This window comes from Bos javanicus, chromosome 9 (genome assembly GCF_032452875.1).
Source record: "Bos javanicus breed banteng chromosome 9, ARS-OSU_banteng_1.0, whole genome shotgun sequence".
In the NCBI taxonomy this organism is placed as follows: Eukaryota; Metazoa; Chordata; class Mammalia; order Artiodactyla; family Bovidae; genus Bos; species Bos javanicus.
This window is the reverse complement of record NC_083876.1, coordinates 59,771,919-59,785,293: the sequence shown is the minus strand read 5'-3', so window position 1 is coordinate 59,785,293 and position 13,375 is coordinate 59,771,919.

The window sequence follows — 13,375 nt, the reverse complement described above, 5'->3', positions numbered from 1 at the left end:
TTGTCATATCTGCCTGTATCTTTCAAGGTCCTTCCTGGTTTGCTGAGTGGTAGCTTTGTTGTGTCTTTTGTTGTAACACAGTAACGCATGTGCGCAGTTTAAAAGGTCACAATATTGATGCTAAAAGGTCATAAAAAAACACTGCCATATACATTACACAGACCAATCTCACTCTAAAGAGGCAACTACGTTAAATACTTTTAGCTGTTTCCTCTGACATTTACCTGTATGTTTCTTTTAAATAATATATGTATATATATTGTTGTTTAGTATATAACTACATCTTAATACTTTTAATTATCTTTTGACTTACTGTGGTAGATGACATTTTCAGTTTTCATATAACCCCTTTAACCCTCCCATCTGCCCATATATTTGTGTTATACTTGTTAATAAAATCCATATTTAGTGTTTTCATTTTATGAGTATATAATTGTTGTTCACTGCTGAGTTAGAAAGCTACATTCTTTTATTTAGAGATAATAATTGCCTCAGTTTTTTACTGGCTTTATTTGCTTTGAACTTGATGGATTAATTTCCCTACAATTTCCCATAGTTTCTATATGGTTCAACCATCTGAATAATCTTTTTATTTCCATTATTTATCAAGAAGATCTTTAATAGCTCCTTCATTTATGCTCCAACTAGGTTGGTTGTTCTTGAGACTTATTATATATTTGCTATCCTATGCATGGACAGCTTAAGAGATATATTAGGCAGGGTTCTCTAGAGGAACAAAACCAGTAGGGTGTGTGTGAGAGATAGAGAGACTGAGAGATCCACACAATTGTGGGGCTGGCAAGTCCAAAATCTAAGAGTAGACCAGCAGGCTGGAGACCCAGGGAAGAACTGATGCTACTGTTCAAGTCTGAAGGCATTCTGGAGACAGAATTCCCTCTTCCTCAGGGACCTTAGTCTGTTTTCTCTTCAGGCCTTCAACTGATTGGATGAGGCCCACCCACATTATGCAGGGTAATCTGCTTTTCTTGAAGTCTATTGCTTTTAATGTTCAGTTCAGTTCAGTCACTCAGTCATGTCCGACTCTTTGCGACCCCATGAATCGCAGCACGCCAGGCCTCCCTGTCCATCACCAACTCCCAGAGTTCACCCAGACTCATGTCCATTGAGTCGGTGATGCCATCCAGCCATCTCATCCTCTGTCATCCTCTTCTCCTCCTGCCCCAATCCCTCCCAGCATCAGAGTCTTTTCCAATGAGTCAACTCTTCACTTAGCCTCACCTAAAAAAAATCTTCTCAGTAATATCTACACTGGTGTTTGAGCAAATATCTGGGTACTCTGACCTAGACAACTTGACACATAAAATTAATCATCACAGTAGCAACCGAGAACATGAGGAATCATCACCCAAATTTTGAAGTCTCTTTTTCTGTGTGAGAGTCCTTTTCAGTACCCTACCTCCCAAATTCTGGCCATGCCAGCAGCCTCGGATTCCCATCTGTGTTTCCTCTTCCTGAGAAACCACCATCATTTGTTGCTTGGGCTTGATTTCTATGTGCCTGTTTGGAAAATGATTTTAAGGTGAATGTCAGGTGCACTTTGTGTGTTTCTCTGCATTGGTTGCTGTTCAGTGTCTGAAAAGAGTTGTATTTGTTTGGGGTTTATAGCTGTTTATTGTAGGAGGATGAATACAGTATCGGCTCTCTTTTGTAGCCAGGACTAGAATCCTGTTTGGCCTTCTCTACAAGCCTCTGAATGGGCCTTCTGTTCCCAGTCATAGCCTACAATCTATTCTTCACCCAGAAATGGGTGGTCTTATAAAAATGTAAGTCACGTTATAACACTCACTGTAGCCTACAAAGTCTATCACTACCTAAGCTTGGCCTTTCTCTGCAATCATGAGAATCTTTATGACTCCTCTTCTCTCCACTCTCAGCCCTTTTCTCTGTTCCTTGAATAAGCTTCCTGCCTTAAGACCTGGCATCATCTAACAGAGCACCTGATATACTCTTTCCCCCCTCATTATTTCATGGCTGATTCATATTGTCATTCAAATCTCAGCATGGACATCACCTCCTCGGATGGTTCTTTCCTGACCAGCTAATTTAAGCAATCCCCAAGACATGTCCCACCCCTGTTTTAAAATCTCTTTGTAGGACTTTACCACTCATTTTTCATTTCTGAGCAGTTTTCAGAAACTTTCCTTGTTCGTTTTGGTGTCATTTTTCGGTCCCACTCTACTACAGTGTAACCCCATGAAAGCAGGAAAGTAGCCTGAACTGTTCACTGCTGTAACCTCAGAAAGTGCCTGGCACATTGCAGATTCTTGATCAAATCAAAGAATTCAGTGAATCAAAGTTTCAGTGAATGAGTGAACCAGGACAGTTCCAAGGCTGGGACTACCTGTCATGTCCTAACAAGCAAGTTAATTAACAGAAATTTGTTTTGGTTGCATTCTATGTAGCTTTAAATTTGAAAGGAAGCTTAAAAGCAATATTGCGTTCCTTGGTTTGGCATTAGCCACACTTTTTGTTTTGAGTGTGTTTGCCATGTGATATGGCAGTTTTTTGAGTGTCTACTATGTATCATCAGGCTTCCAGGTGGCTTAGTGGAAAAGAATCTGTCTGTCAATGCAGAAGATGCAAGAGATGTGGGTTCGATCCCTGGGTCAGGAAGATCCCTTGGAGTAGGAAATGGTAACCCACTCCATGATACTTGCTTGGAAAATTCCATGGACAGAGGAGCCTGCAGGCTATAGTCCATGGGTCACAGAGTCAGACAAGACTGAGCACTCATTCACTCACTGTGTATCATCACCAGAAAAAATATTAAGAGCACAGCCTTTGGAGTCAAACAGGACTGAGTATCAATGTTGTTTTGCCACTTTTTAGCTATGGCTTCTTGGACATAGCTTCATTTCCCCATTTGTGAGAAAGGATGATAATAATCCTTATAAGAGTTTTATGGATGTTGAATTAAATAATGTGCGTAAATTATTTAGAATTTTTTTGGCACTGCATTTTGAGTGTTTCAAGTATAGCTACTGTTATTGTTAAGTAATATTAGTTCATATGATGCAGTACTTATTTTGTGGGATGGATAGATGTATTGGGAGGGTGATACTGGGTGAGGGAAGAAGCACTCTGCTGAAAAGTCACCTTTTCCAAGACGATTTCCCCAATATCCACCTGCTCTGGTTACCTCTTTGCTTCACTCATTCATCACATATATATGGAATGTTGGTTCAAATGTTGGTTCAGAATGTTCAAACCTCCACACAGTTGCACTAATCTCACACACTAACAAAGTAATGCTCAAAATTCTCCAAGCCAGGCTTCAACAGTGCATAAACTGTAAACTTTCAGATGTTCAAGCTGGATTTAGAAAAGGCAGAGGAACCAGAGATCAGATTGCCAACATCTGCTGGATCACTGAAAAAGCAAGAGTATTCCAGAAAAACATCTACTTTTGCTTTATTGATTATGCCAAAGCCTTTGACTGTGTGGATCACAATGGACTCTGGAAAATTCTTACAGAGATGGGAATACCTGACTACATGACCTGCCTCCTGAGAAACCTGTATGTAGGTCAAGAAGCAACAGTTAGAACTGAACATGGAACAACAGATTGGTTCCAAATATACAGTATGTCAAGGCTGTATATTGTCACCCTGCTTATTTGACTTATATGCAGAGTACATCATGAGAAATGCTGGACTGGATGAAGCACAAGCTGGAATCAAGATTGCCAGGAGAAATATCAACAACCTCAGATACGCAGATGACATCACCCTCATGGCAGAAAGCAAAGAAGAACTAAAGAGCCTTTTGATGAAAGTGAAAGAGGAGAGTGAAAAAGTTGGCTTAAAGCTCAACATTCAGAAAACTAAAATCATGGCATCCGGTCCCATCACTTCATGGCATCCGGTCCCATCACTTCATGGCAAATAGATGGGGAAACAATGGAAACAGTGAGAGACTTAATTTTTTTTGGCTCCAAAATCACTGCAGATGGTGACTGCAGCCATGAAATTAAAAAACATTTGCTCCTGGGAAGAAAAGCTATGACCAAATTAGACAGCATATTAAAAAGCAAAGATGTTACTTTGTCAACAAAAGTCCATGTAGTCAAAGCTATGGTTTTTCCAGTAGTCATGTGTGGATATGAGAGTTGGACTATAAAGAAAGCTGAGCACTGAAGAATTGATGCTTTTGAACTGTGGTGTTGGAGAAGACTCTTGAGAGTCCCTTGGACTGCAAGGAGGTCCAACCAGTCCACCCTAAAGGAAATCAGTCCTGAATGTTCATTGGAAAGACTGATGCTGAAGCTGAAACTCCAATACTTTGGCCACCTAATGTGAAGAACTGACTCATTGGAAAAGACCCTGATTCTGAGAAAGATTGAAGGTGGGAGGAGAAGGGGAAGACAGAGGATGAGATGGTTGGATGGGATTACCGACTCAATGGACATGAGTTTGAGTAGATTCCAGGAGTTGAGATCGACAGAGAGGCCTGGTGTGCTGCAGTCCATGGGGTCACAAATAGTCAGACACGACTGAGTGACTGAGCTGAACTGAACTGAGCTGGACTTAGCTTTAAGTATTCTTGTAAAATGTGTACTAGTCTGTATGCATGTACTTCTATCTCCACAAATACTGTTGTGTTACTCTTTGTCACTGTGTCTCACACTGATTTAACCAAGCACCATTTTTTGCTATGCATATATTGCTATGCACATATCTACTCTGTGCTTCTTAAAGATGCTCCAAGTAGGGCATTTACCACATTTTGCCAGTTCTGTCCCCACTGAGCCCCAGGTTCCCTTCAGTTCCCCACCAGCAACTGCAAAGAAAGCCCCCGTGCCAGTCACTCTGTAGCTTGTGTTAGGCTTCTCAGGTGGCACAAGTGGTAAAAATTCTGCCTGCCGGTGCAGGAGACATAAGAGATGTGCGTTCAGTCCCTGGGTCAGGAAGATCCCCTGGAGAAGGGAATGGCAGCCTGGTCCAGTATTCTTGCCTATAAAATCCCATGGATAGAGGAGCCTGGCGGGCTACAGTCCATGGGGTTGCAAAGAGTCAAACATGACTGAGCACTCCTTCTTCAAGGAGAGGAATTATTGAGACAGAGTATTAAACTGCATGTTCATTGCTTATTATTCTCCAGAATCTCTTTCTGCATACTTGTTGTCTGTCCCAGGTTAGTTTGTGAGCCATGGGGTCAGCTTTTAGATCTTAAAAAATGACAGAGAAATCAGGTCCAACATTGGGATAAGTAGCAACTCAAAATGCCAAGTGGAACACAAGAAGAATCATTCCACTTCTGTGTGACTATAGAAATACAAGTGGGGAAATTATGCCACTTACTTGCTATTTTTACAACCCATCCACAGGAGGATTTGCTGGCATGACTTGTACGGCATGTAGAGAGTCCAAACACAATTATCCAAAAGAAGAAGAAATTAACACCAGAAAGAATCTAGGAAGGAATGGGTTGTGCCTGGCTGGCATATACCCCTCACAAGGCAGAGGGGGCATGATCTTATATTTGGTTTCTAATCTTATTCTAATCTGCAATCACTTAAAGTAAAAAAATTGCCAGTGTCCAAGAAGCTGCAGAGAAGGACAGAAGGAATTCAGCTATAGAGGTTGATTCATTCTTTTTTCTTTTCTATTGTGATGATCTTCAAACTTTAAAAAAAGTTGTAAGAATAATACAATTAACACCTTTATACCCTTCAACAAAATTCACTAAGTGTTAATATTTTGCCATATTTTATCTATCTGTCTGCTTGTCTATCTGTCATCTACCACTTGACTGTTTCTTTCTACATCTTCAGCATTTCTTTCCTAAGAACAAGGGCATTCTTACCAATAACCACAAATTTAACATTGGCACAAGGCTATTATACAATATACAGTCTTCATTCAAGTCATTTGAACAGGACTCAGCAAACTTTTTCTGGAAAGGGACAGATGGTAAACGTGTTTGACTTTGCAGGTCCGACAGTCTCTGTGACAGCTGCTCAGCTCTGCTGTGGTTGAGCAGAAGCGGCCACAGACAATACATAACATGGCGGGTATGATGTGGTAGGGTCCTAATAAAACTTTATTTATAAAAAGAGGTGGTTGGCTGGTCTAGACTCTTTTTTTTTAAAGAATTGGTGCAAGATTAGATTTTAGTGTTAGTAAATCTCATAGTTCAAGGTAGATTACAGGCATAATTCTTGGTTCTGAGGTTTCCCATGAATTAGATTACTAAAACAATGTCATCCTACCTCTTGCAATTCTTCATTTCTATTAATTATTTGAAAACCATCTTCTGTCCAGCAGGATCAGGGATCTCAGAGTCAGCTTCTCAGAACAGAAGACATTTAGGCTGGGTACTGAAAGATGAATGGGAGTACCTTAGGAAGGGCGGGGGGGATGTAAGGAATTCCAGAGAGAGAGCTGGTAACAAGCATTGGTCTAGTTTGCTGGGTTAAAAAAACAAAACAAAACAAAAAAACCCACTCAAAACAGAAAACTACCTTCAAGATCTTATACATATTTATTTATATGTATAAAGATCTCATTTAAAAATCTATTCAGGAAATATAAGCACATATGTAACTCTGACAGAGAGACTATAGATAATATGAAAAACTACAAATTCAGAGTAAACATGTTGGGTCACAATGTTAATGATTCTTATCTTGCCAGGTGGGCACTTTACATCACGTTATGGCAACATATCCAAAGACAAGGAGTTACCTGGCTGCCTTCTCATTAGAAGGGCCCTGTGTGTGTGTGCTAAGTAGCTCAGTCATGTCCAACTCTGTGACCCCATGGACTGTAGCCTGCCAGGCTCATCTGTCCAAGGGATTCTCCAGGCAATAATACTGGAGTGGGTTGCCATTTCCTCCTCCAGGGGATCTTCCCTACCAGGGATTGAACCCGTATCTCTCCTGTGTTGGCAGGCGGGTTCTTTACCACTAGCACCATCTGGAAAGCCACCCCCTCCCCAGAAGGGCCCTAGTCTGTCTATATGTGAATATGTCAGGCTTAGCTGATGAACCCCACACTGTCTTACGGAGTTTCTATCACGGTCATCCCAGTTACTAAAATAAGGTCATAAAGCAGCAGTTCCAGTATTTCTGATCCCTGCACAAGTTGAATGCTGGTTTATCCAGACCAAATGCTATGAAAAATTAAAGAGGAAGCCTGTGTAACTGCCAGTAGCAGATTACATGTAAATCCTGTGGAGAGGGTAGCTATTTCCTTCTCCAAGGGATCTTTGCCACTCGGGGATTGAATTCAGGTCTCCTGCATTGCAGGCAGATTCTTTACCATCTGAGCCACCAGGGAAGCCTCTAAAAACATCAATACCTATCATAAATACTGCACGACTTTAACTTCCTTCAGTACTCTTTTCTTCAATTGTGGTCAAATACACAGAAATTTGACATTTGAACCATTTTTAATTGTACACTTTGGTGCCATTAAGTACATTCACGCTGTTGTATAGTCATCACCACCTCCATCCATCTCCAGAAATTTTTCATCTTTTTCATCTGACATGCCATCACAATTAAAAATTTAAGTTCCCATTCTCCCCTCTTCCCTCAGCCCCTGGCAACCCCCATTCTGCTTCCATCTGTATGAATTTGACTCTCCCAGCTGCCTCACATAAGTGAGATCATACACTTGTCCTTACCTATCCAGCTTATTCACTTAGCATGATGTCTTCAAGATTCATCTAAGTTGAAGCATGTGTCAGAGCTTCCTACCTTTTTAAGGCTGAATAATATTTCATTGTGTGTATACACCACACTTTGTTTATCCATTCATCTGTTTTTTTCTTAATATTTACTTATTTGGCTGCGCCTGGTCTTAATTACAGTATTGGGGATCTTTGATATTTGTTGAGACATGCATGATCTTTAGTTGAAGCCTGTAGGATTTAGTTCCCCAACCAGGGATTGAACCTGTGGCCCCTGCCTTGGAAGCATGGAATCTTAGCCACTGGATCACATAAGAGGTCTCTATCCATGCATCTGGATTGCTTCCACCTTTGTCTGAGGTGACTAGTGTTGCTTTAAACGGGTTCTAGACTCACTCTTATAGCTGTCATTTTCTTTCTGTCTAGGGGCTACAAAGAATCGATGCTTTTGAACTGTGGTGTTGAAGACTCTTGAGAGTCCCTTGGATTGCAAGATCAAACCAGTCAATCCTAAAGGAAATCAGTCCTGAATATTCATTGCAAGGACTGATGCTGAAGCTCCACCTGATGAGAAGAGCTGACTCACTGGAAAAGACCCTAATGCTGGGAAAGATTGAAGGCAGGAGGAGAAGGGGACAACAGAGGTGGTTGGGTGGCATCATCGACTCGATGCAGATGATTTTGAGCAAGCTCCGGGAGTTGGTGATGGACAGGGAAGCCTGGCATGCTGCAGTCTGAGGGGTCGCAAAGACTGAGCGACTGAACTGATAAGGGGATAGGAACTAACAACAGATATGGACCTAAAGTGTCAAATTTAGCCCAGTAGTATCATTAAGAAATTACCTCAATAGGAAATATCAGCACAAACAATCAAGTCATCTCTGGCTGCATCCCCTTCCTTTTGGCCTTTCGTATCTCTTGCCTGGACATTGCAATAGCCTCGTGCCACTGCCACTGGAGTGATCCATCTAAAATGCAAAATTGATCACATCCCTCCTCTACTCGCAACTTTTCTATATAGCTCCTTGTTTCCTACAAGACAGTCTAAAGGTCTTAGCCTGGCATATCAGGCCCATAGTGCCCTGGCTCTTCCTCTCTCCCAGTCCTTACCTCCTATGACTTCCAACTTCTTGCTTCTTATTTCAGCAACATTGAGATACTTATCTCCTCCTCCAAAGTAAAGAAAAACAATAAATGGTGCTTTTGGGAGTCACTGTGTCTTTGCTCACAGTGGTTTTCTTCCATCTGCCTGGACAGCCTTTCCTCCTTTTTCATTGCTGGGTTATATCCACTCATCTTCAAAATTAAGCTTCAGCTGGAATGCTTTCAGGACGTGTACTCCTGACATGCCCTCACCTTTCTCCCTCCAGTCTGTTTGCCCCAGAGCATCCTGTGTGTATCCATGTCCTAGCCTCATATTGAAATTAGCTCTGTAAGTTTGTCTCCCCAAGTGACTTACCCTTCTAAAATACAGGGACCACACTTTAGTCATCTTTCTACTCTTGGTATTATCCAACAGAATGTCAGATGTCTAGTAGGTGCTTAAGAAATGTTTTCTGAATAGAACAAAATCCCAGGTTCTTAGAAGGATATATTGAATGCTTTGTGAGTGATTCCAGTAAATCTGACCAGCCTTGTGTCCTGCTGTTCCAGTCTGTTCTTTGTCTTTGTGCCACAGCCACACTTAGTTCCAATGCTTCCCTAAGTAGGTGCTGACATTACATGCCTCTGGGCCAATGCTTGTTACCAGCTCCCTCTCTGGAATTCTTTACACCTGTTTCCTAAGGCACTCCCATTCGTCTTTCAGTACCCAGCCTAAATGTCTTCTGTTCTGAGAAGCTGATTCTGAGATCCCTGATCCTGCCGGACAGAAGGAATCTTCCATTTTTCTGCTCTCCATAGCATGGTATAGCCCTATTGCAGACAACATTATAACACTATATTGTAAGAAACGGATGCAGCTGTCTTTTCCCATAGGCTTCTTTGAGTTAATGGATCTTGTTTTATTCATTGTTGTGTTTCCAAAGCCTAAGAGAGTGCCAGGCACCTAAGAGGTGTTCAATAAATGCTGGATCAATAAATGGATGAATGAATGGTCATAGATATTTGATCTCTACAGTCTGACTGGGCACAAAGAGAATCTGATTCAGTTTGCTTTCAAACCAGGATAATATTGACTAACTGAATGTCTGGGGCTCAGATACTAAAAGCATTATCTTCCCCCCAATACAGCCATTTGTATTTGAGCCTTTGTGTAACCCTACGTGTATGTGTGCTCAGTCATGTCTGACTCTTTTCGGCCCCATGGACTGTAGCCTGCCAGGCTCCTCTGTCCATGGCATTTTCCAGGTGAGAATACTGGAGTGAGTTGCCACTTCCTACTCCAGGGCATCTTCCCAACCCGGGAGAGAACCCATGTCACTTTCTTCTCCTTCATTGACGGGGCTTCTTTACCACTAGTGCCACCTGGGAAGCCCCTTATGTAACCCTGTCCTGCCACGAATTTACATTGGGGTGGAGGAGCCTACCCAAAGTGAAAGTGAAAGTGAAGTCGCGTCTGACTCTTTGCGACCCCATGGACTGTAGCCTACCACGCTCCTCTGTCCATGGCACTTTCCAGGCAAGAGTACTGGAGTGGGTTGCCATTTCCTTCTCCAGAGGATATTCCTAACCCAGGGATCGAACCTGGGCCTGCCACATTGTAGGCAGATGCTTTACTGTCTGAGCCACCAGGGAAGCCTTACAAAGGAGAAATAGAGGCATAAAACTCTGACTTCTGGCCTGCAGCATCCCAAATGAACTTTGCATTTTTTTTTTTTTTTTTTTTGGCTGAGCTTGGTCTCCATTGCTGCAAGTGGGCTTTCTCTTGTTGTGGTGCTTGGGGTTCTCATTGTGGTGGCTCCTCTTGTTGGTGAGCACGGGTTCAAGGGTGCACAGGCTCGGTAGCTGTGAGGCACAGGCTTAGCTGCCCCAGGGATCTTTCCGGACCAGAGATTGAACTCGTGTCCCTGCACTGGCAGGTGGACTGAATCACTGAGCCACCAGGGAAGCCCCCAGATAAGTTTGAGGGAGACAATAGTGGGGCCTCTGGCTAGAGGAGGGTATTAAGAAGTAAGCTGGACTCAGTACTGGCCAGGGCTGATCCAGGGAAAGATACAAGCAACTCTGCAGCGACAGCCACCTGTTGCTAAACGAGAGCTTTGGGGAAATAGCTGCAAACATGGCAACTGGAAGATCTGTGATATTTCGGTCAAAATGCTATGATATTCGGGGCCCAAGAAATGGTGCTGTTGAGTCTTACCCACAGAGAATAACAGAGGAGCATCTCCATTCACCACCAGGAACTACACTAGCCAGGAACATTGTCAAAAGTCTACCCCAGGGTTGGTGAGGGTGGGTGGTTCTGTGTTGGAGCAGATGGTGATAGTGGTGACAGCAAGGCATGAGGATCAGTGGACAAGTAGCTTGGTCGTGGCCTTATGGTCCTTGGACTGCTAGCCGAGCAGGCTGCTAGAGTAGACCAGAGATCCGGGAATCAGACATAGAGGGCTCTGTTTGGGTTTCTGTAGCTACTGTCTAGAGATGATAATGAACTCTTGTTCTTGCATACATATAGACAGCTCTGGAGAAGTACTGAACTATTTGGAAAGCTACTCTGGAAAAAACTGGAAGTCTTGCTGGAAGCAATGGAGGCTTGAAGCCCTTGTCATTTAGCCCTCAGACATAGAGATCTGGGAATCAGACATAGAGGGCTCTGTTTGGGTTTCTGTAGCTACTGTCTAGAGATGATAATGAACTCTTGTTCTTGCATACATATAAGACAGCTCTGGAGAAGTACTGAACTATTTGGAAAGCTACTCTGGAAAAACTAGAAGTCTCGCTGGAAGCAATGGAGGCTTGAAGCCCTTGTCATTTAGCCCTCAGTATGACCTCTCTTTGGAGAAGGCAATGGCACCCCACTCCAGTACTCCTGCCTGGAAAATCCCATGGACAGAGGAGCCTGGTAGGCTGCAGTCCATGGGGTCGCTGAGGGTTGGACACGACTGAGCAACTTCGCTTTCATTTTTCACTTTCCACTTTCATGCATTGGAGAAGGAAATGGCAACCCACTCCAGTGTTCTTGCCTGGAGAATCCCAGGGATGGGGGAGCCTGGTGGGCTGCCGTCTGTGGGGTCGCACAGAGTCGGACACGACTGAAGTGACTTAGCAGCAGCATGACCTCTCTTGATTCTTGCAGGTTGATGGAACCAGGGCACAGCAATTACATAGATATATTAAATATAACCCTTTAATAATTTAGGTGAAAAGGAGGAAATTATCACCTGCCAGAGGAAATTATCACCCACAATGGGCAGGGCCATGGTGTGCCCACTGAGAAATGGAATATTTCCTGCCATATCAGTAAACAAGGATGTCACCATCATCAGCAATTCCAGCCCTCCAAATGTGAATTCCTGAGCCCTAAGAACACTCAAGGGCTTCCCTGGTGGCTCACATGGTAAAGAGTCTGCCTGCAGTGTGGGATACCTTGGTTCAATCCCCTCGGAAGATCCACTGGAGAAGGGAATGGCAACCCACTCCAGTATTCTTGTCTGGAGAATTCCATGGATAGAAAAGCCTGGTGAGCTACAGTCCATGGGGTCACAAAGAGTCAGACACGACTGAGCTACTAACGCACACACAATGACACACGAGAAGGAGAAAAATATCTGCAATCCAGTAGCCGTCAGGCTACAGCCACTCCCTATAGTGAACTCTGAGAAACTCAGGACGTGAAAAAATGCAGGATACTGGCCCCAGAAAGTTGAGATGCCTGTGAAAGGAATGATTTCAGTGAGCTCAGACTCCTGCATCTGCCCAAACACAGAAAAGTGTTAAATTCCTTAACTTGGGATATCTGCTTTAAATTAATAAGAATCTTTTGATGTTTAAACTACTTGGCCTTTGTTGTAAGACTTCTCTATAACCTGACTTCTCCCCTCACCTCCTCAGAGCAATTCTCTCCAGGTCACTTGAGATGCTATCTCCTGGTCTTGAAGTCCTAAAACCTCCCACCGAATAAAACAACTCTCAGCTTTTAGGTTGTGAGTGTTTTATACATCGACACCATCAACCTGGACCTTTTCACGTGGAACACGGTGGAAACTCATCTTGTTTCGTGGTTGGTTGGTTACGTTTGCTCCTGCGGGTGAAGTCTGTAAAGGGCCTTGAGTTCAGAGTTCCCACTCTGATGGGCTGTCCACTGGCAGGTGAATCACACACGCTGCGCCCAGGGCGCCCGTGCTCTCATCCAGGAGTCCTTAAAACTCCTCTCCCTAATCCAGGCCCCCAGCCCAGTGATCAGCCAGTCCCTCCTGTCACCTCCTCGCTGAAGGCTTTGCCTAAAGATCAGCTTCCTGCCATTCATTTCCTTCACACTCTGAGGCCCTGTGAACTCGAACTGCAATAAGCTGGAACCACAGACCAAAAGTCTAAACATCCTGACCACAAAATCTCATAAATTGTGGGCTCAGCTCCCTGGGAAGTGGTGGGCATGACTTCGTTCACCCGATTTAAGATCTGATGGAATTAATCTCTGAGGAATGTGTTGAAGGAGGCAGAAACGGAGTGCTCCAAAGAACTAATGAGATGTTTTCCTCTCCAATTTCCAGGATTTTTGTAATGAATCATGTTCAACAAGTTGAATGAAAGGAAGAAAGGTAGGAAGGAAGGAAGAAAA